Source organism: Ochlerotatus camptorhynchus, unplaced genomic scaffold, assembly GCF_037179485.1.
Source record: "Ochlerotatus camptorhynchus isolate MF236.1 unplaced genomic scaffold, CSIRO-AGI_Acam_v1.1 ptg000083l, whole genome shotgun sequence".
NCBI lineage: Eukaryota > Metazoa > Arthropoda > Insecta > Diptera > Culicidae > Ochlerotatus > Ochlerotatus camptorhynchus.
In genome coordinates this window covers 666,382-692,528 of record NW_027040573.1, presented here as the reverse complement: position 1 = coordinate 692,528, position 26,147 = coordinate 666,382, and the positions used below count along the sequence as shown (strand labels likewise).

The following is a 26,147-nucleotide window of genomic DNA, read 5'->3' as shown; positions in this document are numbered from 1 at the left end:
TAAATATGTCTAAGCAAGCGAATGACGACGTCACGTCGACGCAACACAACATTCCAATGTAAATAGTAGATGTAAAGTCACAGAATATAGTTGTCTATAGCGCCACTAAACATTTCCACATTTAACTAATACCATTATGTGCGGTGCGTGGCGCCGTGCTACCACCGCCATTTACCGGCTGTTCTCTTTCCAATTGATCTGATTTTCTGTATGTGATTTGGGCCTACCATAAACTTGGCACCGACAAAAAATCACCTCAATTCGTTGGAAGACAACCGAGAAAGTACGGTGGATGGACGGCATCAACCACCGCGCTATCGGGGGGATTCAAGATTAACTGCGCAAAACGTTTTTGAAACTTTTCTTTGTCTCAAGCATATCGAAAAATTGTCAGACGAAAGCAAGCTCATAGGTCTGTTCCCGTGCTTGTTTTTTATTTTTTTTATTTTTGTTTTTTTTTTTCTGTACATAATCTGTAATTGTGACCTGTTTTGTACTATAAACCAATACTAACGAAAAGAGGTCTACAAGTTGGTTAATGCGAAGTAAGTTTTTCATTCTCAATTACCATTTGATTCTACCATACTCTTGGATGATTGAGTAAGTGATACTTTTATTTATTATTATTGAAGGATATTTGATTTGTATTTCAATTAGCAATGGACGCGGAAATCGATGATAACTTTGATGGTGACTTCTCTGATTTTGATGAAACGGATGAAGAAAGTATTGACCATGACGAGGAAATGTCTTCCGATGACAAAGAAGATGCAGACGTTACGGAACCGGATGTAGGTAACATGTTTGTTGGAAAAAATGGTCGTTTGTTGAGTGTTATTCCAAAAACACAACCTCCCACTGATGTGATAACACGTGAGAAACGGGGATTATCCGTAAGTGCAAGAAGAGATGTGTTGAATGCGGTTGATGCCTTTAAACAGTTCATTGATGACTATATTGTAAAAATCGTCGTCTGTGAAACTAACAGGAAAGCTCGTGTTTTTTCAAAAATAATCCTGGTGGATCTTATAGAAAATGGAAAGATACTAATTCTAAAGTAATTTATGCATTTTTGGGATTGCTAATTTATGCTGGAGCATGTAAATCGTGGGATGAGGAATTACCAGATTTGTGGAAAAATGTCATTGTTGTGTATATATAACTCGAAACAATGTGAAGCAACAGTGAAAACTGATGAGTAAATTCTTAGCTAAACTGTTTACCATAGAATAGGTCTAGTCTATCTGAACAACTTTGCCTAAGTTAGGAGCTTTCAATCTAGTTAAGATGTTAAGTTAGGGCAAAACATTCTAAATTAATGTCACACGAACACCACCTGGTGAGTGAATCCTGTGCCGAACTTTTTTTTTACCACAAAATAGGTCTTGTTCATCTGAAAAAAAATTGCTGAATACGGAAAGCTTCTATTTAGTTCATGTGTTAGGTTAGGAAAACAGTTTAAAATTAATATCACACTGGTGCAACTTGGTAAGTGTTTTCTGAACTAAACTCTTATTCTGAAGATAGGTCCAGTTCATCTGAACAACTTTGCCGAAGACGGGAACCTTCTATCTAATCCATATGTTAAGTTAGGGCAAACAATGAAAAAGTTATGCCACACTAGCGCCGCCTGGTGAGTCAACTTTGATCTAAATTATTTACCATAGGATAGGTATTGTCCATATGAACAACTTTGCCGAAGACGGGAACATTCTATCTTGTCTAAACGTTAAGTTAGGACAAACAATTTAAAATGAATGTGACACTAGCGCTGCCTGGTGAGTGCATTTTGAACTTAACTTTTTACCTTAGGAGAGATCTTTTCCATCTGAATAACTTTACCCAAGACGGAAACTTTCTATCTAGGTCGTGTGTTAAGCTAATGCAAACAATTCATAATTGATTTCACACTAGCGCTGCCTGGTGAGTGAATTCTGAACTAAACTCTAGTCCTGAAGATAGGTCTAGTCCATCTAAACAACTTTACCTAAGACGGAAACCTTCTATCTAGTCCATATGTTAAGTTAAGGCAATCAATGCCAATGAGTGTCACTCTAGTGGTGCCTAGTGAGTGAATTCTGAACTAAACTCTTTTTTTGAAGATACGTCTTGTCTATCTGGACAACTTTGCTGAAGAATGGAACCATCTGTATGTGCAGGATCTGTAGATAACGTTATATAATGTTTATTTACGATTTCGCAACTTGATCATTTTCATGTTAGCGCCATCTAGTGAGTGAATTCTGTCATACACTATCGATAGTTTTGAAGACCTTGTATTTTGAACATCTTTACAGAAAGAAGCAACATCCTATATGGTTGGGATCTCGTGATACAAACATTTCTAACATCAAAATATGCCATTTCATGGGTATTTTTTTGTAATGGCCCCTCCCCCTGAGATATCCACCCCTTAAAAAATCTGATAATTGTAAAGGGAAGTCCAATAAATTACCTATGCAAAACATTTAAAATTTAAGAAATCCATTGAAAATTCGTTAAGATACAGCAATTTGAATTTGGGGTCAAATTGACCCCAAGGTACAGACAACGTAAGTATTTCAATAAATGTTTTCCAATAAATATTTTTTCAAGTATTTTGAAGTAAATTTTATCAAGTATGACAGAGCTCCGGTGGACGCGTCTAGTCGTGAAAGAATTAGAAAAATCCATCGACAAATAAAAAAGTTACAGCCTATCAAAGTGGCCTGGGGTCAAATTGACCCCAAGGTACAGACAAAGGGTTAAGGAAGCCACAAGGCAGAAACTCAAAAATCTATTGCCGAGTGGCAGGTTTGCTGAAACTCATCAAACTCACTGGAGATTTTAAAACACTCTTATCCTGCGAGTTTAGTCAGCCCCCACCTCGAGTGAGTGGCGGCAGGAATATGGAAGAAGTAAACAAAAACTCCTCGAGAGAGAGGTAGAGTGAACTTCAGCGAGAGGATGATTTGACGTGGGGTGCGCTTTTCGAGACTCCGTATGACTTTTTTGTTCGACGCAAGAAACTCAGAGTTCACCCAGAGTGAGAGTAAAGCTGGGTTTAGACAGGGCAAGTCAATTGAACAAGTCAGTTGAATGCAACTGACTTGAACGCGAATTGAACTTGATCAACTCACTTGAATTGAAAAAAAAAATTGAACCAGGCTCAACTCTTCAAGCCGATTGAATTCAACTGAGTTGACTTGCCTAGTCTAAACCCATTTTAAGAGCGTGTGATAGAAATCATGAACATGAATGGCAGCAAACCTCACTATCATTTTATACCCTTTCGCTCACAAGCTCTGAAGCTCAGTGGCATGATTTGGTAGTAGGGTAGAGCACTACTTCGTCGTAATCGCCCATTTCCGTTCTATCGATCAGAAAAGATCAATAATATCAATGATTTCACCATGCACAAATCAATAATAGGTTTGTTCCGTTGCGTTGGTTCATTAGCTACAACGTAAACCTGTTAGAGCGCATTATATGAATATTTACGCTCATTGTTCTCAAAACAAAAGAAGCGCTCCTAGCGAGTCCCCTTTTTCTACGTTTATCCGTAGGACAACGGAAATCTAATGGCGTTTCAATGCGTTACGACGGAATTGAAACTCGTAGAACGAATTTAGAATCAAGAAGCAGTATTAGATTTTAAACATTATCTCAACAATTTGTGACTCTTTATCAAATTCAACGGAACCGTATGGAAAGGTGAATAAATTTAGAAATCATCTTTGACAAAAATATTCCATTTTTCGTTAAAACTCGTTCAGAAAAGAGCGGTAAAGCGCGGGTTGTGCTTAGTAGAACAGAAATTAGATCAAAAACCCTAGGCATTCTACTCATCAGAAAAATGCTACACTCGGCTCATTTCAAACTCGCGAGAGAGGCTCCATCAAGCCTGCCGAGTGGTATTATTGAGGAAATGTCAAAAGATATGGATCGATAGTTTTGCGCTTCGTTGTTGGTAATACCACGGTATCACACATTTTTTTTTCGCTGGAGATGGAGTCTACAGGTAGTAGGCTACTTTTTGGGCTTACTAACGCCCCGGATTTATTTCAAGAAGTGGCTCTTGCTGGATGCAAGGGGGCGTTAATTACTTAGACGACGTCATGATTTTCGGGAGAACAAAGGAAGAACACGACGAAAATTTAACCGCAATAGTGAAGTGCTTTTAAAACTGTAGCGTCAAAATCAATGATGCTGCACATTTCATTGGGAAAACGCTCTGTTAATATTCTGGTATTCATAATCGCTGATGAAGGATAAAGGGTGTCCCACATCAAATTGCATCACGGAAAAAACGCTGTAGAAAATTACCCATTGGGTAATTTCTCTTGAAAATTTGGGTAGAAGTAGTTTAGAGTGTATTGTTTACACTGTATTTTTATCGCTGTCAGTTTTTCGAAAGTTGGAAAAAATGGCTTCAGCCGAAAAGCAACGTCGCGAATTTATTTTGCGCAAGCACCTGAAAAATCCTCAACTCTCTCATCGGGACATCGGAAAACAACTCGGAATCGTGATTGAACGTTGCTAAGAAACTTTGAGCATCGAACGGAAGGAGAAATGCGGTCAGAATGGATGTTCTATTAGTGATCAGGATCACAAGCGTGTCGTGAAAGCGTCAAAGTGGAATCCCAATACTTCGGTCAACGATGTGGCCAAAAAGTTGAATCTGTCCAAGTCTTTCGTTCAGAGAGCCAAGGACCAGGAGGGACTGCATACGTACAAAGTGCAGATCGCTCCAAATCGCGACGAACGGCAAAATTCGAAGGTTCTTACCCCGTCTTCCGCTACATCGTCTGCAAGGTCAGCTTATATCCTTCGTTGCGGGATTGGCTGCAGAGGATGATAGGAATTGCAACTATCATTCAATGTAATAGACTTTTGGTTTGCTTGTATTCAAGTGCAACAATTAAAATCTAAAAAATATAATTTTTTCGCGGTTTGGCATAAAAATTCACGGGTTATTTCCTTTTTTTCTCGGTGACATCGACTTCCCGTATTTTTTTAGATTTTTCAGATTTCTTGGTTTACTGGTCACCTGAGAAATGCTGCCCAATACAACAAAGACCAATGTTTTACAAAAAGGAGCAGCGAAATAAGGTGAGATGGAACAAGTAGGTTGAAGGCAACCTACGGAGCATTTCACAATAATATATTGGTAATCCGTTTCTTGCTTCCCTTGAATCACAAACCACTCACGTAGGTGATGATTGTGATCTTCATTGAACTAAGTGTGTGTGTGTTTTTTTCTTCAATGCACTATGAGGTCATCTAGTTTGTTTTCAGTATTATGGCTTTTTTTCTTGATTTGTTCTCCGTCGATCTTGTTTTCCATGCTGAGCACCAATGCTACCGACGCCAGGGAGGAAGCTCCCACACCTGGACCCTACCTATCGACCCATCAACGCATGAACCGGGGACCAACGGCTTTACTATGTTATGCCTCAGAACATCCCGGCGACGCCAACTGGGATTGAACCCAGGCCTGCTGGGGTAAGAGGTAATCACCATATTTTGGCTTACTAAAGCAGAAAAAATGAGTTGTTCAAACTAATTACTGGCATATGGACTGAACCCAAGTAGTATTGCACCCAGACAACCAGAAGTCGTATAACAATGTACAGACAGTATCGTAAATTGCTACAGGTTAAGTCAAAATCGCTTATAAGAATGGCATACCTCGCATTATGTTTCAGTTAAATCGTATAGAATGCAAATTTCCGACTTATATGCGTTGGCTCATTTTTCCGTCGTACTGTATCACAAATTAAATCGGATTACATCGTAAGACTTTTAAAAATGAATTTGTTATTACAGATTAAATCGTATATGATGTTAAATCAACTCGTTTAAAATTAAACGAAAATATGCACGTATATGGCCTCCACTTTTGTACGTATAAGCCATTTCTTTGCATTGTATACGAGTTGTTTGTTTGTATATATGTTTGTATATCACTAAAACAACTTTGAATATACGTGCATTCTGGTTGTTTGGGCATGTTTTATCATGGTTTTAAAGCATATCAAATCATAGGGGCCCCCGCAAAAAATAGAACAGGGGCCGCAAGGGTGCTTAAGACGGTCCTGGGTCCGGGTAGATCGTCATCTGTTTTTCGGAGAACACTTCAAGGAGATTAAAGAATGCTGCAGACCTGGATCAGTCTCCCTGTAACCCTCTACGAACGGTACTATTCCAACAAACGGAACTTTATATTCAGTCTACGAGTATATTCATGGACTGAGTAAAAGTTTCCTCGATTTAACTTATACTCGAGAAGGTTTTTGAAGAAAATTGAAATCCGACTTAATTTTGAGTTGTTCTCATTGGAAATGTACCTTCGCGTGGTCTGAGAAAAGGGGGTCGTGTCATCAAGCAAGAATAAAAAGCTCCCATCTAAAAGTGTATTTTTAACTTTATTTTGTTATTTTTCTTTTGTTATAAAGTTAATAATATGTTTCTTCATATATAATAATATATTTGATCTCTGGATAAACCGAGTCAGTCTCTTGCGAGGCCAAATCACGTTCCTTTCCTTTTCTTCCGTTCAAACCACCTTCTCAACGTTTTGTGGTTTCAAGCACCCCCTACACTGGCTGCTCATACAAGTGACGTTTTATTGTTGTTCTTGTTTGTGTGTCTGTGATTATGTAGCTCACTAATAGCAATCAACATCTACACTATGGGAATGCGGCAGGCGCTAATTTGTTTTACTCTGCAATAGCCGAAATAAACGAACTATATATTTCTAGTATTGTTTTTCCTGTATTCCGTTATGTTGTTTAATGAGTCAATTTCTCAATATGCCCTCTAGCGATAGCAAATGTACGCTGCTGCAATGCGCTGCCACTACAAAGAGGAGGGGGGATTAGACAAGGGTGTAACAGCCCTTTCAGAACAAAAACGTAAGACCAATTGTATGTTGTTTTGTTTGCTTTTCTTACGGTTGGGGGCAATTTACTTCAATACAGTAGCTCTTTGTTTGATGACTAAAATGCAAGCTCCAAGTGTGTGTTCGGGAAGTGACTGGACGGCCTTCGGAAGCTACCGGCTCGGGTTCTCCACTATACAAAATTATTCAATGTTTTTGTTTTCTCATGTTCTGTTTTCCTCTGTATCGCGTTTTTTTTTCTTTTGCGGTAATAATAATTGTAATAGAACCATACTAATAATCAATCAGTAATAATTTGATAATAAAATTAGTTATTTTTTTGCGTTTTCTTCTGCGTTTACTTTCATTCTAATAATAATTGATAATAATAATTCATGTTCCTTCGTCCTTTATCAATAAAATGGCAAAGTTATTTTTTTTGTATTTTTTCTTTTATAATATTTTTAACTTGTTTTTCTTATCTCCTCTGCTAGTTTGTTTACTTTTTTTTAACTAAACAAGTTGTTTTGGCATTTTATTCATTTACTCTTCCTTTTACTCGGCTTCAGTATTCCTTCTCCGTGCTTTTGTGTTTTTTTCTTCTTTCGTAACGACTTTTCCTTTTTACCTTAAATATGTGTTTAAATATCTTCCGCCACGATCTGTTTTTCTTGTTCTTTGTTGCATCTCGTAGCGTTCAGCTCTTTTCTTCACTTAGTTTTACCGTTTTGTTTCACTTTTCGCTAATAAGAATGTAAGTCTCTAAATCAGCACGGCAACCGCCCTGCCCGAGGCTGATCCGAGACATGTTCGTCGTGGTGTTGTTTTGGATTATGGTATGGGTGTGGGAGGTTATGTGGTGCGCTTCGTCTACAGAGTAGGCGACGAAAAAGAAATGTTTTTGGGAAAAAACGGACATCGCTCGAATCTTGCCGCGGGCAGGGCTTCACCTGCCAAATGTAGTATCAATATTCCTGTTTTATCGCAATTTTTAGTTAAATTTTTTATTTAATTGATGACAAAAGTTGATAGATATAATTTGTCTTAAATAATAATTATTGTATATTTAAGTGTGTTTTTCTTGTGTATAAAGTGTGGTCAAATATAGTTGTTTTTTAGTTTTATTTTTTCTCCTTCTTCAGTACAGAAGTGTTTTTTTTTCTTATTTGTATGTGTTCTGTTTGTTTGAATTAGTTTAAGGTCAATATGGGGGACTTTCATTCGAAATGAAGCATTTTTTCTTTTAACTATTTTGTTATATGATTCCGTTTTGTTTTTTTTTTTGTTTGTTTTTTTCATATTTGTGTGTAATGCTATTTTTTATAATGATAGTGGCTTAATGCATTTCCCTAAAATTTCTGTTCATATTTTTAAGTTTCTTTTCCGTTTTTTTTTCTCTCTCTCTCTAAGGAAATGTTTCACTTTGTGTTCAATTTTTAGGATCTTTTCTGTATAGTTTATATAATATGGCTTGCAATTTGTTTTCACTTGTTTCTCGTCGATAATTGATTAGTACGCTTTTCGTCCGTCCCTCAAATATTCCCTTGTAGTTGTGTTTTATAGTATTCCGTTGCTATTGTGTTGATGTTTTTGAAATAGTGTGAGTTTTAGCTCACTGGCGAACAGAAAGAGGCGTTTGCTTCGATGATGGCTAGCGTACCATTAGGCTGGAACGAATGGATTCTAATGTTTCGAGTGCACTGATATGAAGCAGCTACGATGGAAGGCTACAATGTCAGTTGGCTCTTTCTGTACGCTGCGAATGAGCTGGTTGGTAGGTATGTTTACGAGTGAGGGCGTGGGAGTGGTGTCTGTGTAAATGTGTATCTTTCTGGTGGTGTACGAGTGATATACATTAGGGCATGCTTGTTTTTTTTTTCTGATCGAGTACGTATAAAATTTTCCTAGAAATTAATATAATGAATGTAAGCTGATTTTCTTTTCTATTATTTTACTTTTTAAAAGTTTATTTTAGAGTTTGCCTGATATGACTTCTGAATATACTTTTCCTTCCATTCCACTTCAATTGTTGGATGTTGTTCTTATCGCGTGTGATGTTCATAATTTCATCAAATTTCATTGAAATTACCTAATTTCAAGGACTTTTCATGAATACTAAGTACTCCTCGTAGGACTTCAAAATGGATTTTCTTTCACCAATACTAGTTCTGCGCTAAATAATAGGTCAATTTAAACTAGTTCCAGTATTTTTCATTAATTTATATTTTATGATTACTCTAATACTGTTGTACTTAAAATTTAGATCATAGTTCTTTTTACATTTGTTTCCTTAGGTTTTTTTCCTTCAATATAAATAATTTTACTTTTTATAAATATATACTTTTATGTACTATACTCATTTTCTTCCGCCGTTTTCTTCTTCTTTACTTTACTTATTTACTTTATTTTCCAAATAAATTCATATGTTCTCTTTTACTTCTTTAACTTTAGAGTGTGCTCAAAACTGCAATTACATACGCTGGGCTGCGTGGAGATACAATCAAAATTGTTCAACTGAAAAGAGATAAGATCATAGCAGTAGGACATCATCGATCGACTCGGTCTCTCGAACTCGGAGGGAAGGTTGTTCGGGTGATTGGTGTGGGGGGGGGGGGGGGGTGGTTTGAGTGAAGGTTCAAAATGAATAAAGAAGAAAAGGGGGTGGGGCACAAAGAAGCGGTATTCCGAAGGAACCGACGAGAATAACTAAGCCGTTTGTTTGGGTTATGATTCGTTCGCTTCCATTCCTTGTTGGTTTTTGCCTTGCGTCTCGTTTTTTTTTAGCATTGTAATTATATTGATTTTGTATGACTTGGCGTGTATGTTCAATTGGTTTTAAACATCATATAGCTGCGTGTATTTTTTTTTCATAGAATTAGTACTTTATCATGTTTTCTTTGTTTTTGTTTAGAGAAAATTCTTTGATTGAAACCATTGAAATGGTCGAATAGAAGGGCATGTTGCTTGTATTCGTGCTGTTCTATCGTGCTGCTGGATATTTCGTACATTGTCAGCATTTTGTTGGAACGTGTTTTTCCCTTTTTCCTGTCTTTGGCTGTAATTGCCTTTCCGATTTTATTCCCGCTGCGCTATAATCTTCATATTCTTCTTAAGTCATGCACAATCGGCATTTTTTTTTCTATGATGCATATACATGTTTTAAGGCTTCATTTCAATTTTTTAATTATTTTATTATAATACGATATTGTCGCAATAATTAAAGTTTTCTTCCATGTATGTTTAAATTACTTTGTTTTCCACCTTTAAGTTAAGTTATTGTAAGTGAGTGTGAGTGTGTGTATATTTTGAAAGTGTTGTGGTGTGAACGGAAGGGGGTTGATTTTCTACCAGGTTAGAATTAAAGCAAGTGGCAGAACAAAGGATGGAGAGCTCCCAGATTCACTGCAAGGTATGGTGGCAGAACAAACCACCTGGCAACAGTGGAAAAGAGGACGCCATTTTGTTTTGGCTTTGTTCAACGTAGTAATGGTTCAGAATTCTACTTGTGCGTTGAAATTTTGATATTCGGTTCAGTTTCCTTCGGTTCTTTCGGCGTTCCAATCAACGCTTTCCATGGATGTTGAAGATTTTCAAAGCCAACTGAGAAACATTTTTAACTTGACCCTTTTCTGGCGTCAACTTTCCCACTATCCAGGTAGGTGCAAAACTGCGTCCAACTGGAAAAAAACGACGGTTCGTTTCAAAAATTTCTCGTTTCATCTTCAGCCGTGAAAACCAATGGAAAAATTTCTCTAAAAATTTGATTTAATTCAGTAGTTGTATGTTTACTTCTGCTTGTATTTCTGCCTCAGATTTACCTCTTTCTTATACTAAATATATATGAAGCGTTAAATATCGCATAATTTACAATTGTTATCATCTCCTCAATAGTGCTTTACCTTACTGCGGTTGATTTCCCACCACTTCGGTTCTTTTATTTTGTTAGTTTTTCTCTCAAATACTTGTATATATCTAGTATATTCTTCATAATGCAAAGTGACTGGCAACACTTTTACTTGTTTTTTTTGGTTTCCCTCTAGGTTGGTTTTGTTCAATAATTTTAATACTAAACTTTTTTTGATAGCTCTAAAATCGGTAATAGGTAAAAATGCGAAAAAATCGTGCATATTTAACGTGTTTTGCCTTTACTTTGTAATAATCGGTTTCCAAGGAGAAGAAGTATGATCCAATGAAACGATGAGGGTGGGAGATAGGTTGAGGTCAGTGCTTTTTCCATTTTTTTTTTTCGTTAATGGTATAGTTTGAAATGGGTAGGTCGAACAGAACGATACCGAATGTTGGGGACATTGGAAAAGTTGAAATGTTTTTTTTTTGTTTTTAATTAGAGAAGAGATTTAATAATATGGATGTGTTTTGTTCTGTATGCTGCTTTAGTCAGTATGATAATTTTCCGTTATTTTATTAAATTCTTCAATCGTTATTGTTTACACTTTTTGTTTTTCTCTTCCTTTCGAATGTGGTTATTAGTTATCAATTTGTTTATAGTTGTTTATCTTATTTCCTCATCTCTCATATCACAAAACAGAATATTCTCCTCTTAAGTACCTTCGCTTTGTCAAACAATGTTTTTTTTTTCTTGCAAAAAGGAAAAATGGCTGCTTGGTATCGTCAATAATTTTTTTTTCATCTAAATTGTTTTTCATATTTTTTTTTCTTTTCAATAATAATAGTTTCGTCAATCAACATGTTTTTCTCTATAATTGCAAGAAATACCCTGTATCCTATAGTTTATACAATGTTTCATGAAATATTTTTCTTGCTTCTCCGCACCAGCATCCTACATGCTACATGTTAGTTTAATAGGTTGGTTTAGTTTAATCATCGCGTCAAATACTTACTTCCTACTAAGTATATGCGTGTGTTGTGTGAATAATGTTGCCAATTCTGATAAAAATAAACAACATCACAATTGATAAGCGCGGCATGTTTTGGGTGCTGCGGTTGCCAAAAAAACCTGATTTTCATCTGAAATGGCAATACCTTCACGGTGGTTTCAATCGTGAACTGCAAACTTCGTCTCGCTCAGCTTGCACGTGTAAGCGCAGCACTTTTACTTGTTTTCCGTTGGATGAATGTGTGAATCTGTGTGTCTTTGTTTGATAAATAATAGCAAAGTAAAACTAATGCATAAAACGTGTTTATTTATTTTGTGTGGGTTGTGAGTAGGTGAAAGCATTCACGGAAAACCGACAGTGAAAATTTTTTGACAAATGGCAAAGAGTGTGCGAGTAGTAGCTTAGCAGTAACATTTGTGCTTAAGAGGTAAACTACAAAAGAGAGGGTTTGTTTTTGTTCGCTTCGTTATGAATTCAGTGGGCGATGGGTGTGCTCAGAAAGTGCATGTAGACGTGCTGCGAAGGGCCTAAAAGTATACATTAGTTTTTTTGTTTTATTTTTTTTTTTTTTTTTTTACTCCTAACAAAACTAGCGGTTAAGTGATAGTGAAGCGATGGCTGAGTTTTGTTTAGAGGATAGTTTCTAGCATTCGATAGAGGCTTCCGTCAATCGGAGCGATTTGATAGATTCAACGCAAACTTAGCTTTCGAGTTCAGCTTGAGCTTAAGTAGATAGTAGGAAATGAAGAGAAAAAGTTCAGAACAGAAGATTGTTTTGCTAGCTAGAAGATGGTTCACTAATCTATGGATGGATGGCTGGTTGTTTGGATCACTAGGATTGATTCACATTTGATGTCGACGGGGCGATTGCTTCCGAATGGTGCTGAAGTGTTTCGAGGGCTTTTATTGTATTATAAACGTCTCTGCGCATAAAACCAAAGGTTGCCAAATGACAGAATCTTGCTTACTCTAAAGCCCTTTAGTAGAAGTATGATAGACTGTCACCAGGAAACTGATATGTTCCAATTGAACAAAGCAGTACATTTTGACCGATCAATTTCAACGGATTTTGATAGACTTTTACTGGTCCGGAGAAGGTTCCTTTTTGGATATTACCAGAACAACATGTGAAAAGGGCATATGTGCCAGATGTGTTGATATATAACCGACGATTCCTCACGGATGAGGATTCATTCAGGCAATCCAAAAGCAGAATCTGATAAAGGAAGATTGGCTCATATGAGTTTTTCACATGCTATTCTAGAATTAGGCCTATATTATTGATTTCTAGTCACGGAAACTTGATGGCAATGCATGGCATCGAATCCTACCGGTAACGCGTGCTGCGTTATTCGCTGGTGGCATCCCAAATAACATTATTGGATTAGAATAGATGTTTAAAACTTACAATAGTCTAGCAGTTTTACTAGGGATGTGATTCTTTGATACTCTGGTGCCGAAACATCTTCGGGTTCTGAGAGATTTTCCAGCTGCTCTGAGCTTTATGTAGAAAAGTACGATTATTTGTGGATAATTTTACACCAAAAGCTTCGTTCGTCTTCAACGGTGCCTCGTCGGACATGATCAGTTAGCAAACCACAAGTAATCATCACTCTACGATCACTTAATATATGATTCAAAACTGCTCATCACATGTCCGCTAGAAACAATCTTAAGAACTTGGACTTTTATGAGAATCTGTATTTTGTCAATGTTGATCATCACAACAAGTATTGGTGCTGGAACTAGTAGAGAAGTTGCCAGGAACCATGAGCATGGATCGGTCTACATTGAAGAGTCAGCGACTTTGCGTAAAAGTTCTCGGGGATTTCCTGGAATTTAAACCCAGGCAACAGTTTTCGTTTTCTAAGGTTTTATAGGTAGATCATTATTTAGGATTGCAGAATGCTTCAAAACCACCATTAAATTTGAAATGTTGCTTAGGTACTGAAGCAAGTTTTGGACATCCAGGGTATTTGAAAGTTTCGAGAGTCAAATTGGTCAACGCGGTTCATTCCCCTAAACGTAGTCATCATTCAAAATCGATCAACTCGCAACTTGCTGTCATTTCGCTGTCCAAAGTTCTTAGTGGTTTTGCTTGTTTTCGGTAGCTGTATCTGGAGATATTAGGTTGGTAGGTTCGGCTGCTTCATCTCGCCCTGCGATGTCAGGGAGATATATTTGCAAATCAAGCTCAAAGCTACGGTCTGAAGAGTGTAGGTGTATGTATTCTGCAACATCAAGTCTTGCGGAGCTAAGTCATGGATATTACTATCTTTAGTAACACTTTTGTTGTAAAACAGTTATTATCAAGTCGCTGCAACTTTTCTTGACAGAATTGTTCTCTTTGCGATATTAGGCTCCTACTTTAGCACAGTATGTGAAGAACTTGTATAGGACCATCACTACGCGGAAAACTACTTAGAAAACTTCATGTCGATTTACGAAACTGTGGATGCGGTTAATGAACTAAAGCTCGTCCATTCCAACCCAGGCAGAAGAAAATAACTTATGACTATCTAATTCTGACCTGATACCAACCTTTGGTGTTGATCAGCTTGACATAAGAGGTAAAATACCGAAGAATAATACCAAAAAATTTCATGCAAATTACTTTGAAAGTCACAAACATTGATATTTGGATACCAAAAGAATACTTGTGTGGTATTGTTTTGGTATTTCATTTGCGTAATTTGCTATTGGAATGGTATTGTGGGACATTTTTTAGTATTTAACCTCACGTCACGCTAATCCACACCAATTTAAGGTATCGAGATATTCGTTCCTGCTCGGGAAGGGTGGATTCAAAACACGAAATTTTCTATTCAACGGAGAAGAAATGTTGAATCGGAGAAGCAGAACCAGCAATCTCGAAGGATTTCGCTCTTATACACGTGGGAAAACAACTGAATATGTGCTCGGTTTGAAATATGTGTGGAATTTGTGTCGTATTTCCTTGTAAACCAGAAGTACTTAAGGGCAACAAGAGTCGAACGTAGAACTGTAAACTCATTGGCAATTTTGGACGCATTACTTTCCTCAGTAGAATACACTGTAAAAATATGAATGGAAACGTCACTCAAGTCACAGCCATTTTCATAGAACTTCGCGTTCAGATAGAGTTCCACGTGTTCGTCAACAGTAACGATTCTGCTTACGTTTGCGTAGCATACTGTTGATTTAAAAAATTATTCGGAATGCAGGTGCCACCCATCAGTGTTTAGATAAACGTCCCCGTAGTCTACGCTCTGTTAACTAAACGTCTTGAATTAAAGGCTGCAAGCGTGGGAATCCAAATTTTCGAGTCCATACATAAATTACACAAGTTGGAGAGTTCTCTAAAGTAACAACTCTGTCCTGGTCAAACCATCCTCGTTACTACTTGCACATCGGAGAGATTCTGACGGCAACTGACGCACGCGAGTGACGATGAGTTTCCTCCGAAATTAACCCGTTGACATTGCCAACAAATGGACAGATGGATTAAACTTTCTACCACTAATCCATAGTTTTGCGGTCCTGAGTTGCATGCAAATGCATGAAATATCGATCTGCTTCGTCGGTTGATGGAAACTTGGGTCACCTTCAAATGAGAGACGTTTGAAATCACTCAATTGAATTGAATGGAACTCTGGTTGACATTCTGACGAAAAACCTGAATTGGGTTCTTTAATTTTGAAAAATATATCGGTTTTTATATATCATCTGAAAGAGCTTCGTTTTCTGAGCACAGCGATATTTTTTTACGAACCCACAAACTTTCATCTCGATTTTTAAATCAAGATTTAAAGCAAAATAACAACTTCACTGTTTGACACTAAACTGACAAACTGACAGCTCGCTCCCATACAAAGTGACACCGAGGGGCGCTAATGAGGTGATTTTTGCAAATGTAATCGTTCTTATTTAAAATAGTTCCAGTGTACCAAAATTGATGAAATTTTGGGTTTGGGTTCCATTTTTAATGCAGATTACGAATATGCATTTACCTCAATACCCTTAAAGAACCCAATTAATCTGGAATCAACTAGACTTCCAACAGACATCAACCCATCATTGACTTTGGTCCGATATTGACTCAATATTGAGTCATTCATTATCCGAGTGACATCCCAACAAACAATTTTAGCTGCAGACTTGCTTATACAGGCAAAAATTAGCTGTATAAGCCAATTTTTGTCTGTATAAGCTAATCTGCAGCTAAAATCGTTAGTTAGGATGTCTATTCTGAAGCATTTTCTGGTTTTATCACTGCCATACATCAATTATGTTCAATATGGGTATTGAGGTGAATGCATATTCGTTATCTGCATTAAACATCGAACCGAAATCCAAAATTTCATAAATTTTGGTATACTGGCACTATTTTAAATAAGTGCAATTACATCAGCAAAAATCACAACCGATGCGCCCCTCGGTGGGAGTTTGTATGGGAGCGAGCTGTCAATTTGTTAGTTAAGTGTCAAGCAGTGCTTTAAATCTTGATTTAAAAATAGAGATGGAAGTTTATGGGATCGAAAAAAAATATCGTTGTGCTCAGAAAACGAAGCCTTTACAGATGATGTATAGTAACCGTTTTTTTTTCAAAATAAAACAACACGATTGTTTTCTTAAATTTTAAGAAATATACCGATTATTTTATTATTCAACATCTGAAAATGCTTAATTTTTTGAGCACAATGATGTTTTGTTTTCGATCCAAAAAAATCTATTCGGAGTAACAGCTCGCTCCACACTAAACTGCATTTTGGATGTCGGTTCCACTTTTTTATGCAGATTACATGTAATTACATCAATAATCCTAGAGAGCCTAATCGAAAGTGAACGTGACTCAATTGACAGCAAATGTGGCTCTCTTGAAACAGTTTATCTTCACTTGGGTTCTTTAGGGGTATTGAGGTAAATGCATATAAATCCGATGCGATTACCTTTGCAAAAATCAACATCTCAGCGCCCCTCCGAAGGACTTTGTATGGGAGCGAGCTAGTTAGGTGTCAAAATGCAAAGTTATTATTTTGCTTTACATCTTGATGTAAAAATCGAGAATGGGTTCGAAAAAACTACCGTTGAGCTCAGAAAACGAAGCTCTTTCAGATGATGTATAAATACCGACATATATTTTTTTAAATTTAAGAACCCAATTGAGGAAGATGAAAAGACAACATAATTGATTGAGTGCTTCTGTTGAATCGTTTCTAAATAGCAGGATTCGAAAATTGGCAGCACAGCTTCAAGCTGGATTTGGCCGTTTTTAATCAACATGAATTGAAATGAGCAGAAGAGTGACTCTGAAAGGATGTGCAAGTTGATGTCTTCCTAGATGGAATTGGCAGCCTTTCTGGGACTCATTTGGGCAACGATACGTAAGACATCGCATTTTGAAACACTCGCCTTAGCTGTCGCTCATCATTGAACGTATGCAGTCCAAAATAGATTCTAAATGAATTAGAGACTGTCGTTGTTTCTGATTTGAAATTTGACTACGACGATACCCTGCGGAGTATTGTCATAAAGATTGATTGATTGATGATCGTCTAATGGGCGTCCACTATAGTCTAGGTAGGGGAGAACAATCCATGACGCATCCCTGTGGTTAACTGGACCCGCGTGGTTTTTGTTGCTTTTCCATTACTAATTCTGGGATTTGATGAGCCAGAATGCTAGTTCAAGTACTGAATCAACAACGCTGCTCGTTAAATCTACAAATTGACAATGGGAAAGCTATGAAAAACAACGCGGGACATTTAACCTCAGGGGTGCATTTAAGATCATATTACCCTACGGAAATCATGATCCAAAAGAGTCATGATCTTCAGATTGAAGAAGGATCTTCTCAAAATAAAAGCCTTCGACGGTATTATTCACATTTGGTATCTGGATCGTGATACATTAATTGCGCTTTAACGAATATAAGGTCAAGAGATCAAAATCAGCTAATTTAAGCTTTGCAAAACCAGAGATTGGCAACCTGGATTCAGAAAACAAAGCGAATTAAATTCGTTTAAAAAGAAGTCGTATGAAGCCAACTTGTTTGCCAAGGAATGTACAATTAGTGCAATTACTAACATTTTCAAATGACAATCGCACGATATTTCAACGTATATTTAGAAGCTAGGAACCACAGTGTAGTGGTATGAAATGCTGTACACCGATAGAAATATCTGCGATTTATAGCACACACGTTGTACGCTTTAGATTTGGCACTAATCTACTCAAAAATTCATGCAAATTAAGGCGATATGTCGCATGAATCGACCAAATTGTATACAAGCTCGCTAAGAAGTTCCTTGTTTCTGCCAGTAAAGCTCAAAATTTAAGAAAAGAGGTTTTACGATGGAAATCAATTTTTAATTATGTGGGGAATTGTTTGAGTACTGAACAAAAATCAAGTATTTTAACTGAGCTCATCCAAGCCAAGCTTGGAAAATTTAATTCTCTAGCATGGGCACCACAGAACCAAAAAATAGCATACTCGATTGATAAAACAGATTTCGGAATGAGTGCAAGTGTCTCTGCACGTCGACTCGGTGCTGACAGAAATAGAACGAAAGAAGGAAGAAGCTGAAAGAATTTCTAAAACAATCATCGTACAACGTGATCATAATTTACGTGTGTCAATGCAAAGCTAGACTTCTTCAAAATGCTCATTCGGCTGTTGAAATCGAATGCAGTTGGAAATGTGCCAGCATGTTAAATAGAATCACTTATTAACAAAACCAGTGCGCAAAACAGTCCGGCTCATTGAGTCATTTTGATATGAATATGAAGCTGCCGCCTCATTCACTGCCTCGTGAGAGTCTGAATCATTGAGAGGTAAACGAGTCACTGACAGCCGAGCACTCAGTCAGTAGCTCAGTCAACACGTTTATTTTGCCCTGATGGTACCTACCCAATATTTGTTTTGAATGACTGAGCGTACATTTTCTATGGAAAAATAACTCAATTACATGCTGTGTGAGCGAAGGCAAGCGGTGTTCGTCGCCTGCTCGTGAGTGACTGAATGTTTTTGTTGGCTCTTTCATTGCCTCGTTCTTTACCGTTTGGTACAAACGGTCTGCACAGAGCGATGGATTGAAGAGTGCAGTGCTTTCACACTCAGCCTAGGCAGTCAATAATTTTACGCTCTGAACACAACAATATATTGTCGGTACAGTTGAAAACTAAAATAATCCACTTGCGAAAATCGATATTACTCTCGTTCTGTACGTTAAACAGAGTGTCGGAATTAGTGCGCTGTAATTGCACAATCTGCGCTGTGCAGCGCACTTCTTCAAACACTATGTTCAACGTACAGAATGAGAGTAAAATCGATTGTCGCTAGTGGGTTATTTCGGTACCGAAAATAAATACTCTCAGCAAGCATGGGAAAAATCGTTTCACTTTTCATTTAGGGGTTAGAGGGGCATAGTGAACAGGTGGGGCATAGTGAGCATCCCGTGCACCAGCTTGGACTTCCGGCCGTTCGGAACAAATTTATTGGTGGTAGGATCAATATCATAATGATATTGAACCTACTACCAGTTGATTTGTTTCATGCAGCTAGAGATCCAGGGCCAAACTGTGGGATGCACACTATGCCCCACCTGTTCACTATGCCCCTCCTCCCTCTACTACTCACTCACACGCATGCAACATCAGAAACGATCAGTAGCTTGTGCAAGCCGCACTGATTTCGTTCGTATTTTTATTGCTTCTATTTTCATCGATGAACGTAGAAGTGAGCAAGACAGATAGCTGAGCGTAACATGAATGATGCAAATACTGAGATTTTTACGATGGCATTCTGAGTGAGAAGTTTGCAGAAATAATCACTTTTTATTTTATAGTATTATGCATAAGCTGTTTTTAAATTTTAACGTTTAAATTGGTATTCAACATGGAGAAAAGTATTATACTGTAACATATTATCGTAAGCGTCACGTAAATACTGTAAAACTGATGCGAATTGGCCTGATTCAAATCATTGAGCCAAAAAATATCTCACTCGGCTATTTGAATCGTTAGTGTTCAGGTTTACCCGCATTCAATCGGGTTCTCTCTCGGTAGATACAATTCGACAGTGAGCATGCATAAGGGCCTATACGCGATGATCGATTCTCTTCCTCGATTTTCTCTTTTGTTAATAACTCGCTAGATTTAACGTTTCTCGGTGCGTTTGCTGTTGCTTTTGATAGTCAATACAACCTGTTACTACTATGCATTGAACAAATTCTAGAAAATTGTTTCGCTTAGCTGTAGCAATGCAAAGAGAAAGTCGATGAAGAGAATCGATCATCGCGTATTCGCCCTTATGCATGCTCACTGTAGAATTGTTCGGCTGTCTTATCAGTTTATATGCATTCCTTCTACTGCTGTCAGTTCCAAGTCTACCTGCAGAGTGACTTGGTTCGAAGAATTTATACTCGTTCGCCAATCTGTTTGTAGGTGAGGTTGAGGCTGTTTAGTTTCTGTGGTGTTCGTGCGAGTTAATGAATTTTCCAATGTTTGACTCTTAGACCAAACCATGGTACCTACTTTTGGTCGGTGTTGCGTTCAACGAAGACATTCGAAAGCTAGGTGGGAACGAACGAAATCTCGCCGAAGTCACCGCTCGATTCCGAACGACCGTTGAATCTCACTCAAATTTGAGATCTGTTTACTAAAATTCGCATAAGCCACGGTCACTCATTGACTGAGTACAATTCTCCTCGATGTTTTTTTCATATTCGAGCATTTTAGCTGGCATGTGACCAGGCATGGAAAATCATTTACATTCATTTTATACATTCATTTACATTCATTTGCCTCCCACTTTTTTCATCGACAGCATTCCGCAAAATGATGTATAGAGCTTTTGTAGGTTTTGTTATTAGCTACAACTTTTGGTCATAATCTTTATCTCTTATGCATCAGGAACTAGAGCGGGCAGAACTTGTTACTATTTTTCAGTGAATGTAAAATACATTCACTGAAAAACAGTAGTGGCTTCTGTTCGCTCTGATTCGTCATGCATCAGAGATACGGATTTGTTATCAAAAGTTGTAGCTAACAACAAAACCTACAAAAGCTCTATACATAATTTTGCGGAATGCTGTTGATGAAACAAGTTAGAGGCAAACGAATGTAAATTAATGCACGAAATGAATGCAAATGATTTTCTATGCCTGCATGTGACTGATATTTACTCTAATATTCACTTTTGCGAATTAAAGTAAACGGGACTAAAATTTGAGCGAAATACAACGGCCTGGTTATATTGATTTCGTAAAAGCGTTTTGAATCCCGACAGCACCATTCTTCAACCAATTCACGAACGGATTGTTCAAACCCGGTCGGCGAGTCTCAACCATTTTGTTTTTAGTTTGACGCAATAAGCGTTGGACAAGTCGCCTGTCTCTTTGTGACTGTGATGTTGTATGATCACGCTGCTACATCAAAAACCAAATCATTCCCTACGGAGGAGAGTACGTGTCAGTCAACCACAGTCAAACCTTTCGCTATGCGTAGGTGCGTGTGTGTTTGGGTGTGAAAGGCGCAGAGACCGAGCTCGTTCACATCTTTCGTCTTTTAAAAACTACCTCTCTCTCGCGCTCTCTCTCTCTTTTTCTTACATCTGCATTGATCATTTAAATGTATATCTCAGTACGGATTTGATACGGGCATATATAAAGTTGATTTCTATTTTCTTAGTGTTGTCCCTTTGGTGATTAATCTCCTTTTTGTTTAACTCTCAGTAGCTGCTTTTCCTAAACAATGCAACACGTGAAAAGGGGGAGGTGTGAAATCATTTTCTTCTACGAGGTTAATCATGCTTAAACATTGTGTGTAGAGCAGTTTATAATGCGAGGGTGGGATAGAGGAGCTTTGAGGGGAAGGGGAAACGAAATTCTACTAATGATTAGGTTTTTGTTTATCTTCTACAGGCAACGGAAGCTGGTTACACGGATCGAACGACGAGGATAATTTATAGCTGCCGGCACTAGGTAAACTTCTACTGGTCATTCTACCATCAATAGCCAAACATATCTAACAGTATTTTGGTTTGGAACCAATCAAGAGGAGCAAGGGAACACAGGCGAGGTGAGGCTGAAGGAAGTTTGGGGAGAAACCAATCGAAAGCATGCTCGTTAAAAGGTGGGTTCACTTTCGTTGGGCTGTAGTCCTTTCTTGTTCTTTTTATACTTGTTTGTTCAAAACTATATGCTATATATGCGATTTTTTTTTTCGTTAAGTATATCGGTGTTTTTTGTTTTGTGTATAGGTATAGGTATGTTTGTTTTGTTAAAAATAATTACTTTCAAACTGATATGATTTAATCAACTCTCTTCCTTTCGCTTCCTTTCTTTTTGTTTTTTTTTTTACGTGGTACTCTATTCCCTATAGGTATAAGTGTTTAGCTTTTTTTTTTGTTTAAAGAGATTATGACACTAGAGTAAAAATGTACAGTATTTACACGGTCTAAATGCGTCAATTAATATTTGGCAATAGGGTTTGGCTGCAGTCGGTGGATTCGATGGCCGAGGACTTGGAACTTTTCCCTTAAAATGGTGACTTTTTTCCCTGTAAGCTACGAAGCTTCCCCGTTGGATCGATGGTACCTCCTCGTCGGTTCGTAGATTATTGAAAGAAAACCAATCAATCTCCTCGACAGCTATTGTAAGAGTACGACATTAATTTGTTGTAAATAATTTTCTTAATTTTCTCGATTTACTTCCTAATTATTAGGTGTTAAGGTACTGGTTTGTTTCAATTTCCATTCGCTCATCTTCTTCGACAGCCCTAATCACGTGGTAGTAGTAGTAATTAACTTCGAGTTTCACATCAACAACGGAAACACTGAGAACAATAGCCACTATACGATCTCATCTCGATTATTGAGTTATTGAATTGATGGGATTCAACAGTTTTACAAGCAAACATCGAGAATGGTGTTGGTTTTGATTTTGGAAAATAATTAAGTAACTATGCCGGATTTTGTTTTCGCTACATCAGCCAGCGTTCTGTACAGCTGTACACAGATACAATAGTTTGCCAGATGCCGGGCAGACTGTAGCAGTAGTAGTAGTAGTAGTAGTAGTAGTAGTAGTAGTAGTAGGTGTCACTAGCATCGTTTTACAGACGTTCGATTATACACATTCAATTTGATTCAAATGGTTTGGAACACAAAATCTCTAGCATCGATAGTGGTTATAGATAAAATAGTCCGAGTTTTCATACAAATAAAACATTTAAATCACAGCCCATTTGTTGAATTACCTAGCTTTTTAACTTTTTGTGTGAATTCAGAGGGATCATAGCGATACAAACGATGGAGGGGTACCATTTTCCCAAACGGAAGCTTCACTTTTTTGTAGTCACCGTTCGAAAATTGTGCGCTAAACTTTTGTTTGATTTTTGCTCTTAGTAACTAAAAGGACTCTAACTCAACAAATGTATCTTTGCGCTTCTATGTGCGTTGTGCTCTAATTTAATTGTGATATAAGTTGCTACAATTCAACCCAAAAGTAAAAATCGGAAGCCAACGTTAAAGGTAACTTCTAATTTTAATTAAAAAGCTTCATTACCCTCAATCCCACTTTACTGCCATCATAAGAACGAGATATGAAACTCGCCGCCCCCACGTTCCGGATAAATCATCCATCAAATAAAGGGAAGCAAAATCATCCAAACAAGACCGAACCTCGTCAGAGTTCGTTCATTCACCGCTGCTGCAGGAAGGAAGTGCATAAACCATACTTAATCCTCACACTTTTCTAATTAAAAATATAGGTAATCCTCGCCATGAAATCCACTTTTCTGCAGCGCGATTTTTAATACACACATTATCCTGCTGATCTACGGTAGAGACCTGCGTGTGGGTGGTTAACCGGAAGCGTCAACCCTCTCCTCCACAGCAAGTTGGACAGTTGGACAGGACAGCAACAAAAACCCGATACAACTCTACAGCCTCTACATTGTGTTCAGGAATAGGACTTACCGCTTGTGAAGAACTCTACCGTACCGTTCGCGTTCTCCCGCAGCACTCCGAGGGAGGAGGGCACCGGGGGAGGAAACCTAATGTGCAAAACTCATCAATTTCCTTCGACTAGTGCTCCAAAATTAAACTAGGTTAGAGTGTGTGAGTGTGTGGTGCTCGCGTAACTCAAATCTGGAAGGAGACAAAAAACTGCCTTGACTATACACAGTACTATCTTGCCTAGTTTTGGTATGCTGTATTTATTTCGCACTTCGAACTATATTTCATAATAAATACGTGTTTTCTGGTATTTCACCCATTTCTCTAACGTGGTTTTGTTCTGGCTTTTTTTTTAACCTTCACAAGTTTATCTCATTTTTGGCTTCACTTAGCTGTAGATTCATCTCGAATGAATGTAGGTTTGTTCACTTACTTGTTTGGTGGTTAATTAGCTTATAACGCATTGTTAAGGGGGGGTCGTTAGTAGTTGGTTTTCTGCAAGCTGAACTTGGTTTTGTCATCTTTTATTAAATAGTTAATTAAACCTAGTTTCATTTTTTTTTCTTTTACACAGCACTAGTGCCTCTAACAAATTTGTATTATCAAGTAGTAAATTCGCTCTTCTAAGAAGACTAGACAAAAACAATGTATTGATATTGCACTTAAAAATCACAAAATCAGTTAGTTAGCGACGGGAGATAGAGAATAGGGGCAGGATTGGAACTTAAAATAGACGCTCATGGCTACAGATACAGAGTACTTATAAGTTGAATAAATTAATACTGAAATAGGTAAAATGATGCTCAAATGTGAAGATAAATAAATGCGATTCAATAAAGGATGAAACTTAAAAACAATCAAACTACTTCCAAGCATGCTACTTGTGGTAAGTAATAAGTAACTCCGAGCTGTTAATCCAGCCCGTTTAGGTTGTTAAATTTTCTCTAAGTACGCTCGATCACTAAGTCATACTTCAATAATTATGTTTTTTTGCCGTGTAATGCAAATATATTGTGTGTTGTGTTTTTTTTTGTTAGTGTTTTTTTTTCTTTAATTCAATGTAAATGTGTTTAGTGGATGTGTTCCATTTTCCTCAATATATAGATAAATTACTTCTAGCTAGTATACTAAGTGATGGGCAATTGTTTCTTTCTGCCTTCCCGTTCGACCACGGGCCAGATCAGCTTCCCCTCATGCTACTGTAAAATAGCACGTTGCCTTTGTTCTTCTGTGATGCAGTCCAACAAAGTTCCGATTAGGATGCGCTACCTATCCCCATTCATTTTGCTCTATTACGTCACTAGTGTTTGGTTTTAATTTTAAATACTCCTTTTAATAAGTTCTTTTTTATCTAACTTCCTATGTAATGGTATTTTTCGCTTAATTTATGTATATAGAACTTCAGTGGTCTAGTGGTTAGGTTCAATTTTATTTATGTATGATTTTTGTTCGCACAGTTTACTCTCCTGTCGGTAAAAGTCGTCTCCGCATGCGTAGGTATGCCAAAAAGTACGCAGCGCTGATCCTTAGTCTAACTTTGAATTCTTGTCTCGCACGAAAAATAACTTACTTTACTTTTAAATTTCCTGTTTTTTGGTTATGTCCTTTCCCCGAAATGGCACGATGAAAAAATGTTGAAACAGAAAAAAAAACCTTCCCTCATGTTCTGCCTCATTGTTACAATCTAATGTATAAATATTCTTAGGAATTGTATATATATAATATATGTTTTTATTTTTCATATATCTAAAAATGTACAGAGCATGATGAATTCCAACTGAGAGATATCTTCTTTTTTTTTCATTCATCCAATGCAATGGGTTCGGTTCCAGGCTCGTTTCACGTGCTCTCACATAATGATTCTAATCACGGTTTATCAGTTTCATATTTTTATTTTGTTTTTCGGGAGAACTTACAACTCAAGGATCGTGCAAAAGGTGGCGACTAAACTTTTCACTCGCTACGAGGAGTTCACTATATAAGTCCTGTGATGGAGAAAGAGCAAGATGGGGGGATGGGCGGAGGATAGCTTTTCTAATGACTTTCGTGTGGTTTGCGGCTTTTGACTAGAGTTGGACTTGAGTTTGCTTTCTTCTGCCTGTTTTTCATGCCTATTAGTTAAATTTGCTGTGATGGCGGTTGTTGTTGTTGCTGTTTAACTGGGGATGACTTTTTTTTATCTCTCGCATAATTCTAGCATCCAAAAGTGCGCCATGTCAGTGTGGTAGCAGCTCACAGTAGAATTTTTTAGTTTTTAGTGTGTAAGATTTTGTCGGTTGTTTTTTGTATTTTTCACTTTTCTTTAATTGATGATATAGTTTGTTTTGTTTTGTCTAAGGATTTACTTCGTATTTTAAAGCTTCAGCTAAAGGTTTACCAATTGAGGAAAGAAAAGAAAAGAAAATATGGAAAATCAAAGTTAGTCCACCATTTGTCTTTGGCCGCATTGTTGGGATTTGGAAGAATCATAAACAAAAACAAATGCGGTACTTAC

General features: G+C 37.4%; 1 protein-coding gene and 1 long non-coding RNA gene across 6 annotated transcripts in view; one reads left to right on the top strand and one right to left on the bottom strand.

Annotated features, from left to right (window-relative positions):
- Window positions 1-16,023, top strand: part of LOC135698203 (uncharacterized) — an 89,897-nt gene extending 73,874 nt beyond the window's left edge. Inside the window, exons 2-3 of the long non-coding RNA XR_010517466.1 lie at window positions 7,000-15,822; window positions 15,932-16,023. This is a non-coding gene — a long non-coding RNA (uncharacterized LOC135698203). The remainder of the gene's footprint in view (window positions 1-6,999; window positions 15,823-15,931) is intronic.
- Window positions 16,024-16,094: 71 nt separating this feature from the next.
- Window positions 16,095-26,147, bottom strand: part of bru3 (bruno 3) — a 556,696-nt gene continuing 546,643 nt past the window's right edge. For 4 of the 5 annotated variants that reach the window (XM_065218091.1, XM_065218093.1, XM_065218092.1 and 1 more), the window contains one exon: window positions 16,095-26,018. The gene's annotated coding sequence lies outside the window, so the exon portion shown is untranslated. The remainder of the gene's footprint in view (window positions 26,019-26,147) is intronic. The other variant, XR_010517464.1, reaches the window with a different exon arrangement.